The sequence below is a fragment of the Mesoplodon densirostris genome, chromosome 3 (assembly GCF_025265405.1).
Source record: "Mesoplodon densirostris isolate mMesDen1 chromosome 3, mMesDen1 primary haplotype, whole genome shotgun sequence".
Classification (NCBI taxonomy): domain Eukaryota; kingdom Metazoa; phylum Chordata; class Mammalia; order Artiodactyla; family Ziphiidae; genus Mesoplodon; species Mesoplodon densirostris.
Window position 1 is genome coordinate 45,405,461 of NC_082663.1, and position 10,796 is coordinate 45,416,256.

At 40.9% G+C, this 10,796-nt stretch overlaps 1 pseudogene; it reads right to left on the reverse strand.

Annotated features, from left to right (window-relative positions):
* Positions 1-7,053: 7,053 nt before the first annotated feature.
* On the reverse strand, positions 7,054-7,584 carry LOC132486754 (mitotic-spindle organizing protein 2-like; annotated as a pseudogene).
* Between the last annotated feature and the right edge of the window lie 3,212 nt (positions 7,585-10,796).

The following is a 10,796-nucleotide window of genomic DNA, read 5'->3' on the forward strand; positions in this document are numbered from 1 at the left end:
CTAATGGTTTACCAATTTTGTTTATCTTCTCAAAGAACCAGCTTTTAGTTTTATTGTTCTTTGCTACTGTTTTCTTTGTTTCTATTTCATTTATTTCTGCTCTGATCTTTAGGATTTCTTTCCTTCTGCTAACTTTATGTTTTGTTTGTTCTTCTTTCTCTAGTTCCTGCAGGTGTAAGGTTAGATTTTTTGAGATTTTTCTTCTTTCTTGAGGTAGGCTTGTATAGCTATCAACTTCCCTCCTAGAACTGCTTTTGCTGCATCCCATAGGTTTTGGATCATCCTGTTTTCATTGTCATTTGTCTCTAGGTATTTTTTGTTTTCCTCTTTGATTTCTTCAGTGATCTCTTGGTTATTTAGTAACGTATTGTTTAGCCTCCATGTGTTTGTGTTTTTTACGTTTTTTTCCCTGTAATTCATTTCTAATCTCATAGCATTGTGGTCAGAAAAGATGCTTGATATGATTTCAATTTTCTTAAATTTACTGAGGCTTGATTTGTGACCCAAGATGTGATCTATCCTGAAGAACGTTCCGTGCGCACTCGAGAAGAAAGTGTAATCTGTGTTTTGGGATGGAATGTCCTATAACTATCAATTAAATCTATCTGGTCTATTGTATCATTTAAAGCTTCTGTTTCCTTATTTATTTTCATTTTGGATGATCTGTCCATTGGTGTAAGTAAGGTGTTAAAGTCCCCCACTCTTATTGTGTTACTGTTGATTTCCTGTTTTATAGCTGTTAGCAATTGCCTTATGTATTGAGGTGCTCCTATGTTGGGTGCATATATATTTATAATTGTTATATCTTCTTCTTGGATTGATCCCTTGATCATTATGTAGTGTCCTTCCTTGTCTCTTGTAACATTCTTTATTTTAAAGTCTGTTTTGTCTGATATGAGTATTGCTACTCCAGCTTTCTTTTAATTTCCATTTGCATGGAATATCTTTTTCCATCCAGTCACTTTCAGTTTGTATGTGTCCCTAGGTCTGAAGTGGGTCTCTTGTAGACAGCATATAGATGGATCTTGTTTTTGTATCCATTCAGCAAGCCTGTGTCTTTTGGTTGGAGCATTTAATCCATTCACGTTTAAGGTAATTATCGATATGTATGTTCCTATGACCATTTTCTTAATTGCTTTGGGTTTATTTTTGTAGGTCCTTTTCTTTTTTTTTTTATTTTATTTTACAAATTTAATCAGTTATACATATACATATGTTCCCATATCCCCTCCCTTTAGGTCCTTTTCTTCTCTTGTGTTTCTCACTTAGAGAAGTTCCTTTAGCATTTGTTGTTGAGCTGGTTTGGTGTTGATGAATTCTCTTAGCTTTTGCTTGTCTGTAAAGCTTTTGATTTCTCCATCGAATCTGAATGAGATATCTTGCCAGGTAGAGTAATCTTGGTTGTAGGTTCTTCCCTTTCATCACTTTAAGTATATCATGCCACTCCCTTCTGGCTTGTAGAGTTTCTTCTCAGAAATCAGCTGTTAAGCTTATGGGAGTTCCCTTATATGTTATTTGTTGTTTTTCCCTTGCTGCTTTTATAATTTTTCTTTGTCTTTAATTTTTGCCAATTTGATTACTGTGTGTCTTGGCGTGTTTCTCCTTAGGTTTATCTTGTATGGGACTCTCTGTGCTTCCTGGACTTGGGTGGCTATTTCCTTTCCCATGTTAGGGAAGTTTTCGACTATAATCTCTTCAAATATTTTCTCTGGTACTTCCTCTCTCTCTTCTCCTTCTTGGATCCCTATAATGCAAATGTTGTTGCGTTTAATATTGCCCCAGAGGTCTCTTAGGCTGTCTTCATTTCTTTTGATTTTTTCTTTATTCTTTTCCACAGCAGTGAATTCCACCATTCTGTCTTCCAGGTCACTTATCCATTCTTCTGCCTCAGTTATTCTGCTATTGATTCCTTCTAGTGTAGTTTTCATTTCAGTTATTGTACTGTTCATCTCTGTTTGTTCCTTAATTCTTCTAGGTCTTTGTTAAACACTTCTTGCATCTTCTCGATCTTTGCCTCCATTCTTTTTCTGAGGTCCTGGATCATCTTCACTATCATTATTCTGAATTCTTTTCCTGGAAGATTGCCTATCTCCATTTCATTTAGTTGTTTTTCTGGGGTTTTATCTTGTTCCTTCATCTGGTACATAGCCCTCTGCCTTTTCATCTTGTCTATCTTTCTGTGAAAGTGGTTTTTGTTCCACAGGCTGAGGGATTGTAGTTCTTCTTGCTTTTGCTGTCTGCCCTCTGGTGGATGTGGCTATCTAAGAGGCTTGTGCAAGTTTACTGATGGGAGGGAGTGGTGGTGGATAGAGCTGACTGTTGCTGTGGTGGGCAGAGCTCAGTAAAACTTAAAGCTGCTTGACTGCTCATGGGTGGGGCTGGGTTCCTCCCTGTTGGTTGTTTGGCCTGAGGTAACCCAACACTGGAGCCTACCTGGTCTCTTTGCTGGGGTAATGGCAGACTCTGGGAGGGCTCACGCCAAGGAGTACTTCCCAGAACTTCTGCTGCCAGTGTCCTTGTCCCCACGGTCAGCCACAGCCACCACCTGCCTCTGCAGGAGACCCTCCAACACTAGCAGGTAGGTCTGGTTCAGTCTCCCCTGGGGTCGCTGCTCCTTCCCCTGGGTCCTGATGCGCACACTATTTTGTGTGTGCCCTCCAAGAGTGGAGTCTCTGTTTCCCCCAGTCCAGTCAAAGTCCTGCAGTCAAATCCCATTAGGCTTCAAAGTCTGATTCTCTAGGAATTCCTCCTCCTGTTGCTGGACCCACAGGTTGGGAAGCCTCATGTGGGGCTCAGAACCTTCACTCCAGTGGGTGGACTTCTGTGGTATAAGTGTTCTCCAGTCTGTGAGTCACCCACCCAGCAGTTACGGAATTTGATTTTACTGTGATTGCGCCCCTCCTACCGTCTCATTGTGGCTTCCCCTTTGTCTTTGGATGTGGGGTATCTTTTTTGGCGAGTTCCAGTGTCCTCCTGTCGATGATTGTCCAGCAGCTAGTTGTGATTCTGGTGTTCTCACAAGAGGGAGTGAGAGCATGTCCTCCTACTCCACCATCTTGGTTCCAATCCTAACCTCCTGCATTCTTTTTTTTTTTTTTTTTTTTTTTTTTTTGCGGTACGCGGGCTTCTCACTGCTGTGGCCTCTCCCGTTGCGGAGCACAGGCTCCAGACGCACAGGCTCAGCAGCCATGGCGCACGGACCCAGCCGCTCTGCGGCACGTGGGATCTTCCCAGACCGGAGAACGAACCCGTGTCCCCTGCATCAGCAGGCGGACGCTCAACCACTGTGCCACCAGGGAAGCCCCTCCTGCATTCTTAAGGTTCTCAAATTTACAGACCTAGAGCAAAGGAAATAAATAAATAAAAATATCCAGATATTGTTGATTCTGCTTTTATTAAATTTAATTCCAGATTATAGCAGAGGTGCCCTATATGTCAATAACAGGAACCTTGGGCAGATGAGATGTTGACATAGACATTTTAAGATTATAATACATTAAGCTGATCAGGCAGCTTATTAGAGAGATTAAGATCAAAGACAGACTCTATTAACCAATCAGATGCTTTGAGGACAGCTATAAATGTAAACACCAGCCAGGTTGGGGCAAAGGTCCCTTCTTGACAGATTTATGTTTCTTATCATGATGAAATTTCTGCCTAGTGTGCATTTAAGAAGTTCACCAGTTACATCATTTTTTTTAAAGATTTTTTTTTTGATATGGACAATTTTTAAAGTCTCTATTGAATTTGTTACAATATTGCTTCTGGGTTATTTTGTTTTTTCTTTTATCTTGGTTTTTTGGCCACAAGGCATGTGGGATCTTAGCTCCCCAACCAGGGATCGAACCCACACCCCCTGCATTCGAAGGTGAAGTCTTAACCAGTGGACTGCCAGAGAAGTCCCCACCAGTTACATCTTGATTTTTAACTACAATAGTTTATTGTTATATTATCCTTAATTTTGAGACAATGCTGCTTGTTTTACTTGTTTGTTTTAAGAAATTGTATTTCCTCATTGTTACAGGAAGTTCAGTTTGAATTTACTCATCAAACTGTAACTGATCTTATTGTAATTAATTCAACAAGTATAAAGGACTCTCCATATTCTCTTGCAGTTAGGAAAAATACATCTATTTTCTTCCTTTCATGGGCTATGATTGTAAAATAAATCGTGATTTTTATCAGAATCTTCCTTTCCTGATATTTATCTTGAAAAAAATATCAACCTACACAAAAGTAGAATGAACAATACAATGAACATCCATGTACCCATTATCCAGATTCAATAATCATCAAGAAGTTGCCACAGTTTAGCACACTTTAAAATCCAAGCATAAATTTAGTTTTATGTTTAACAGTGCAAATCAGTCCCTTGAAGCAGCTGCCTCTCAGGTCCAAGGGCACTGACAGCTCAGGCATCTACCTCCGTGCAGAGACAGAGCTATTCTCTCCCCAGGGCACACCTCAGGGTATTTCTACTTCTAATTTTAATTTTTCTTTATTTTTATGCTTCATTAGTTATGTGGGTTTTTAAAAATTATTATTACACATATAGTATGTACACACTGTAATCCATCATACACTACATGGAGTTATTATTTTTTCTTTGTTTTAAGTTCCCAGTCTCTTCTTACCTCTGAGGTTACTGCTGTTTATATGAACAGGTTGATTTGTATCATTCAGTGCTTTTCTGCATATCCACACCATTATGTGCAAATACATGGTATCAGTTATTAAGCCCTTGTCTCTCAGCTCCAACCTCCCTCTGTGTTTTGTGATGCTGGGATTGTGACTCTGCAAACCACATTTCTCCTTTACTCCCTAGCTTCCTGTCAGGATCCTTGTTTCCTTCCGGTTTGCTAATGGACCCCATGAGAATCACTTGACCAATACTCTTCAGTCCTGCAGCCACAGCCATGGCCCCAGACAGTAGCTGAATACAACTTACAGTTTTTCCAACAACTGCAGAACCAGAGTCATCACACCTCCTAACCTAGAGTTCTCCAAGTTCTCTTTCAGTTATCTGGTTAGCAAATTGGTGCCGAGTTCACCATTATTTTATATTTAATCATATATAAAATCATATAATCATATATAAAACTATATTATTTCTCTCTTCTGACAACTAGACCCTGACTGACACAGAAATATACATATGTTGGAATTTTTTCTTCTCCTTATTTCTGTATGGTTTACAATAAATGGGATAATCCATGACCATTACTTTGCAGCTTGCATTTTTCACTTAATGTTTCATGGACATCTTTCCAGATCAACATATGTGTAACTCTAAGTAAGTCTTCTCAATAGTTGCATAATATTCCATTATATGGACAGAATGTAATCTATTCAACCATTCACCTGTTGATGGATGTACAAGTCCTGATTTCTGCTACTACCAAAAATTGCTACAATAAACATCCTTGTTCATATATCCCTTTACACTAATACATTTGTTTCTATTAAAAAATTACTGAAGGTGGGATTGCAGTGTCAATGAATAACAGTGACATCCCATGTACCAAACCAAATTGGCCATACTCTTCAGTATATCACACACTATCATTACCAGTTCATTCAATGCCTTTCTTTTGTTTTATATTTTCCTCTGTTACTGCTATTCCCATTTCCTTTTCTATAAGCCCCCATTCTAGTGTCCTTTCCGTGGCCACCTTATACCTAAAAAAAATTTCCTGATCGTTTTAAAAATATCCTTTTACAGTTGGTTTATTTGAATCAGAATCCAAACAAGGTCTACAGCACTGTATTTTGTTTGTTCTGTCTCTTGATTCTCTCAGTTTATAAAAGTGCCCTCTCACCTTCTCAACTACCCCTTCCCGCCCTGCCATGCCATTTATTTGTTGAAATAAATGATTGTTTGTCCTACAGAATATTCCAGATTCTGGACTTGGTTGATTGTTAAGTATTGCTTAACAAGTTAAGTATTGCTTAACTTGTTCTTCTTTTCTCATTTTTTGTAGACTGAAAGTTAAAGGCTTGATTATATTTAAGCTCAATTTTTTTGTGTGGAGGATTCTTCATAGGTGGTGAGGTGTACTTCCTATTACATGATTGTCCTTAATGTCAAGTTGTTCCACTCACAATGACACTGAGATTGGTACATGAATTCAAGTACTGTCAGCCTGATCCATTCATTATAAAGTTCCCCATCAGCCTTTCACCTAATAGTTTTAGCAGCCATTAATGAACATTCCTTAAAGCCACTGTCTAGGGTTTACAAAAATGGTGACTTTCTTATTCTATCATTCCTTCTGCATTTATTAACTAAAATTCCTCAGCTAAGAATCTTCCCTTATCAACTATTTAGTTACCCTAAAACACAGTTCAAATAGAAAAGAGAGGCTGGTACCTTTTCTTAAGCAGTAGATTTAACTTGTCCAATACTTCCTATGATATTGGTATTTGGAGTTTTTTTAACTTTTAGTTATTTATATATTGCTAGAAAAAATTCCTTCCCTCTAGATTTTCAGTTTATTACCATGGAGTGCACAAAATATTCTTGCATAACTCTTCTGACTTCTACCATATCTCCTTTTTCAAACTTTAAAATGGTATGTGTATACATATGTATGTGTATATATGGGTGTGTGTGTGTGCATCTGTGTTTGTATTTTAATTTATCTTTACAAAGAGCCAGTTTAGGTTTATATATATTTTTGGTGACCCCAGAAGTTATCTTCCCTTCTATAGGTCACTTCCTAAGTGATTCCAAGTACTCACATTTGTTTCACATTGGAGATAGTCTGGAGGGTGGGTAGGGAATTTCTTAGGTAATTTATAGTTCCAAATTACCTTTCTGGTTCGTTTCCTCTGCACAGATTCAACTTCTAGTACCTAATTTTACTATCCAGAGCCAAATTAGAAATCACCAGGAAAAAATTCCTCTGCTTTTTACCTCTCGTCAACAAACTTATTTGCAGTCTTGCCTTTTTCTTCTTTTTTTCAGGTTTTCAAAGAGGTTTATTACCAACGGGAGGAGCAGCCTGCCTGCGAAGCTGGCGGCCCGCGGTGGGCCCATGCGAGGCCTCCCGCTCAGGTGCTGATCCTCGTGGGACTCTTCCCCGGCCCGCACCGCTTGGGCAGCCTGGTGGCACTGGGTTGGCGGGGCATCCTCTGGCTGGATCCTTCCCGGACGCCGCGTTCTGGCAGCGCCGGACCTCCCCCGCCGAGGGCACCGCTGCCTTTGTTTCTCCCTCGGGTCTCAGGGCGTGGGCAGGGGCGCGGCCGCGGGGTCCTGGGGCTCGCTCGCCAGCCTCTGCCCGGCGCACATGCACTGAGCATCTGGAAGACGGCGAGGGGCACCACGTTCAGCTTCAGCAGGTCCACCAGGATCTTGCACACGTCGGGGTCCATGGCGCCGCCCGCCGCCTGCCCCAGCTTGATCAGCTCCATCTCCTCGGCGCCCAGCACCTTCTTCCGCCGCAGCGCCAGCATCTGCGGGCCCGCCTCCAGCCCCAGGGGCGCCCCCGGCCCGGGCCCCGCGCCCGCGCCCGCGCAGCCGTCTGCAGACGGTGGAGGGTACGTGCCCGCATTCTTGCCTTTTTTAAAAAACTCTATTCCCATTCCCTCTCACCACAGTGAAAGTTGGTAATTATTCAACTAGGCATTGCATTTATCCCTCCCACATTCCTACAGACCTTGAGTCATTAATGAATGATTCTCAATTATCGTTAAATTCTATCAACTGACTTCCTTCAGTCTGTCAACAGGCTTAAGTCTCTCCCATCTTAGTCGAACAGACACCTTCCTTTATCCTATGTTCCCTTCTAGTTACCTCTGTATGTCTTTTCTTCTCATTACAACCAGCCCACTGAAAACATAATCTATTGTTTCCACTCATAATCTTTCCTCCAGCCCCATTACTTCCCCAAATCTCCTCTTGCCAAAGTCAGCAGCGGTTTCTTCCTTGCTGAAAAACAGTGCACTCACTACAGCATCTGATGCTCTTGACCTCCTTAAAATGCTTTCTTTTCTCCACTTTCTTGGACTCCACCCTCACACTTTTCCTGATTATTCTTCTACTTTTCTGGCCATTCCTTCTTAGCCTCCTCCACAGATTCCTCTTTTTTTCTGGAATAGAGAAGACCTTCAGATGTCAGACTTCCCATTGTCCTTAGCCTTCTTTTCTCACTTGCCCTGGAAGAAAATGGCACCAATTAATCTTTACCGGGAGATGGCTTCCAGAGTTGAACTCTGGTCCAAAACATTCTGATAAGGTCTTCTGTGTCCACACTGGACTTGCCTAGATGTCCTAGAGGCACCACAAAGGCAAAATGTGCAAATCTGAACTCATAATTTTTCCTCAGAACTTGTTTTTCCTCCCATCCTTCCCTCTTGATAAATGGTACTGCCATCTATCCAGTGATCCATGCCAGAGATCTGATGTGATGGCATGAGATAGTATGATTACAAAACAGAAAAGCCACTCGATATTGCAAGTAAAAAGAAGATTTATCATATGCTTAAGGATAATTTCATTTATAAGAATTATAATCAGGTCTCAAAGGAATCTCCTCAAAATCTCTATCTCCCAAGTTCACTTGAATTTTTTTTTAAGTTTTTATTTTTTTGGCCTTCATCTGTTTCCTCCCTCTGTGAACTAGATTTTTCTGCTAATATATGGCTCACTAAGACTAACACCAATTGAGCATGACCTTTCAGGGAAAGCTCACAACAGCATTTCCCTGCTCATACCAGGAGAGAGTCAGATTGCCCCAACCTACCCAACTCAAGTGGTGCAAACATGTCTGCCTATGTCTTCTGCCTTAGCTGGATCTGTAGATGAGAACAGATGCTTTTTCGAATGCGTTGTGGAAAAGCTAGGCTGTACGTCGAGAGTTAGTCCTTGACTTTTTACTCTTCACACACCCTCACATCTAAGAAACAATGATGAAGTTCTGTCAAGTCTACTTTTCTAATATTTTCTAAATCTAGCCACTTGTCTTCATTCCCCTCTCTCACTTTTCTAGTTAAGGCTGCCCTTTCCTAGGTCCTTCCAATGTGTCCCTATAATCAGTCTCTCTTTCTTCACATCCATCCTCTACAGGGCAGCCAGAGTGACCTTTGTAAAGTACCAATATGATAAGGTCACTTCTTTACTTAAATCTTTTCATAGAACATGTCAAGGCTGACACCTGACATGTCAAGGTGTCTGTATGTCAATTCCAACTCCTTATTATGACTATATTAGTTTCCCAGGGCTGATGTGACAGATTACCACAAACTTCATGACTTAAAACCATGGAAGTTCATTCTTTTACAGTTCTGGAGGCTAGAAGTCCAAAATCAAGATGCTGACACAGCCATGCTTCCTCTGAAATCTCTTGGGAAGAATACTTCCTCACCTTTTTCTAGATTCTGATGACTCCTGGCAATCTTTGGCATTCCTTGGCTTGAGCTGCATCATTCCAAACTCTGCCTTCATCTTCACATGGCCTTCTTTTCTGTGTGTCTGAGTCCTCTCCTCTTCTTATAAGGACACCAGTCACTGGATTCAGGGCCCACCCTAAATCCAGAATGACTTCATCTGAGATCCTTAACTAATTACATCAGCAAAGACCCTATTTCTAAATAACCTCACATTCTGAGGTTCCAGGTAAATATGAATTTTGGGGGGAATACTCCTTAACCTACTACAATGGCCTACAAGTGTCTTTTATGATGATACGATACGGTGTCTACTCATCTCTCCAGCCTCATCTCTTATCATTCTCCAGCTCTCATGTAATCTCTAATCATAGTAAGCCCCTTGCAATTCTGGAACCACAAGATGCTCTTTCTTACTTCTGGATTTTTGCATTTCCTGCCCACTTCTGTTTGGAATCCTTGCAGCCTACCTTGGCCTGGGTCTTACTATTCTTCAGATTCAGCTGCTCTAGGAAGTCTTCCCAAATCTCACCCATCATTGCCATATGCTCTCCTTACCCCAAATTCCCATTTTACCTTCCATTTACCTCAATCATAGCGTGTATCCCACTAGTAATTTTTTTTTTTTCTTTTTGCGGTATGCGGGCCTCTCACTGTTGTGGCCTCCCCCGTTGCGGAGCACAGGCTCCGGACGCGCAGGCCCAGAGGCCATGGCTCACGGGCCCAGCCGCTCCGCGGCATATGGGATCCTCCCAGATCGGGGCACGAACCCGTATCCCCTGCATCGGCAGGCGGACTCTCAACCACTGCGCCACCAGGGAGGCCCCCACTAGTAATTTTAATTGTCTCACTTCTCCTGTAGGTCTCTTTTCTCAATTCTTTGCCACCCAAACAGTCAGCAAGGGACCAATCATGTCTTGTTTTCTTTTCATTTGCTTTTGTATTCTCACTGCCTAACACAGTGCCTAATCTGCATTCTACAAGTGATTATAGAATGAATGAATGAATGTCTTTGAAAAGTGGTTCACATACGGTAAGAATTTCCAGGTGTTAAAGCTGATATGCAATAGCATCTGTGGTGGTTTCTTTATTCAGATTTGTCCTTTGGAGAGAATAATAACTTCATCTGAGAAAATTGAGGGAAGCGCTCCATGAATATTGAATATTATATTAGGCAGTATTAAATTACCCCATTTAATTTTGGTGTTGCATGTGTTGAAAACCCACTTTGATCTGACCATAGCCCTATTCATTTTGATTATCCTTAGATCAAATAATGTAAGATTCTCAATTACAGTCATAAATTTGAATGATGGAATTACCATATGAATGGGTTTGAATTCCATATTAATATTAACCTTAAAAAAATTATGTGAGTTTTTTCTAAAGAGAAGAAAAGCCTCTATTGA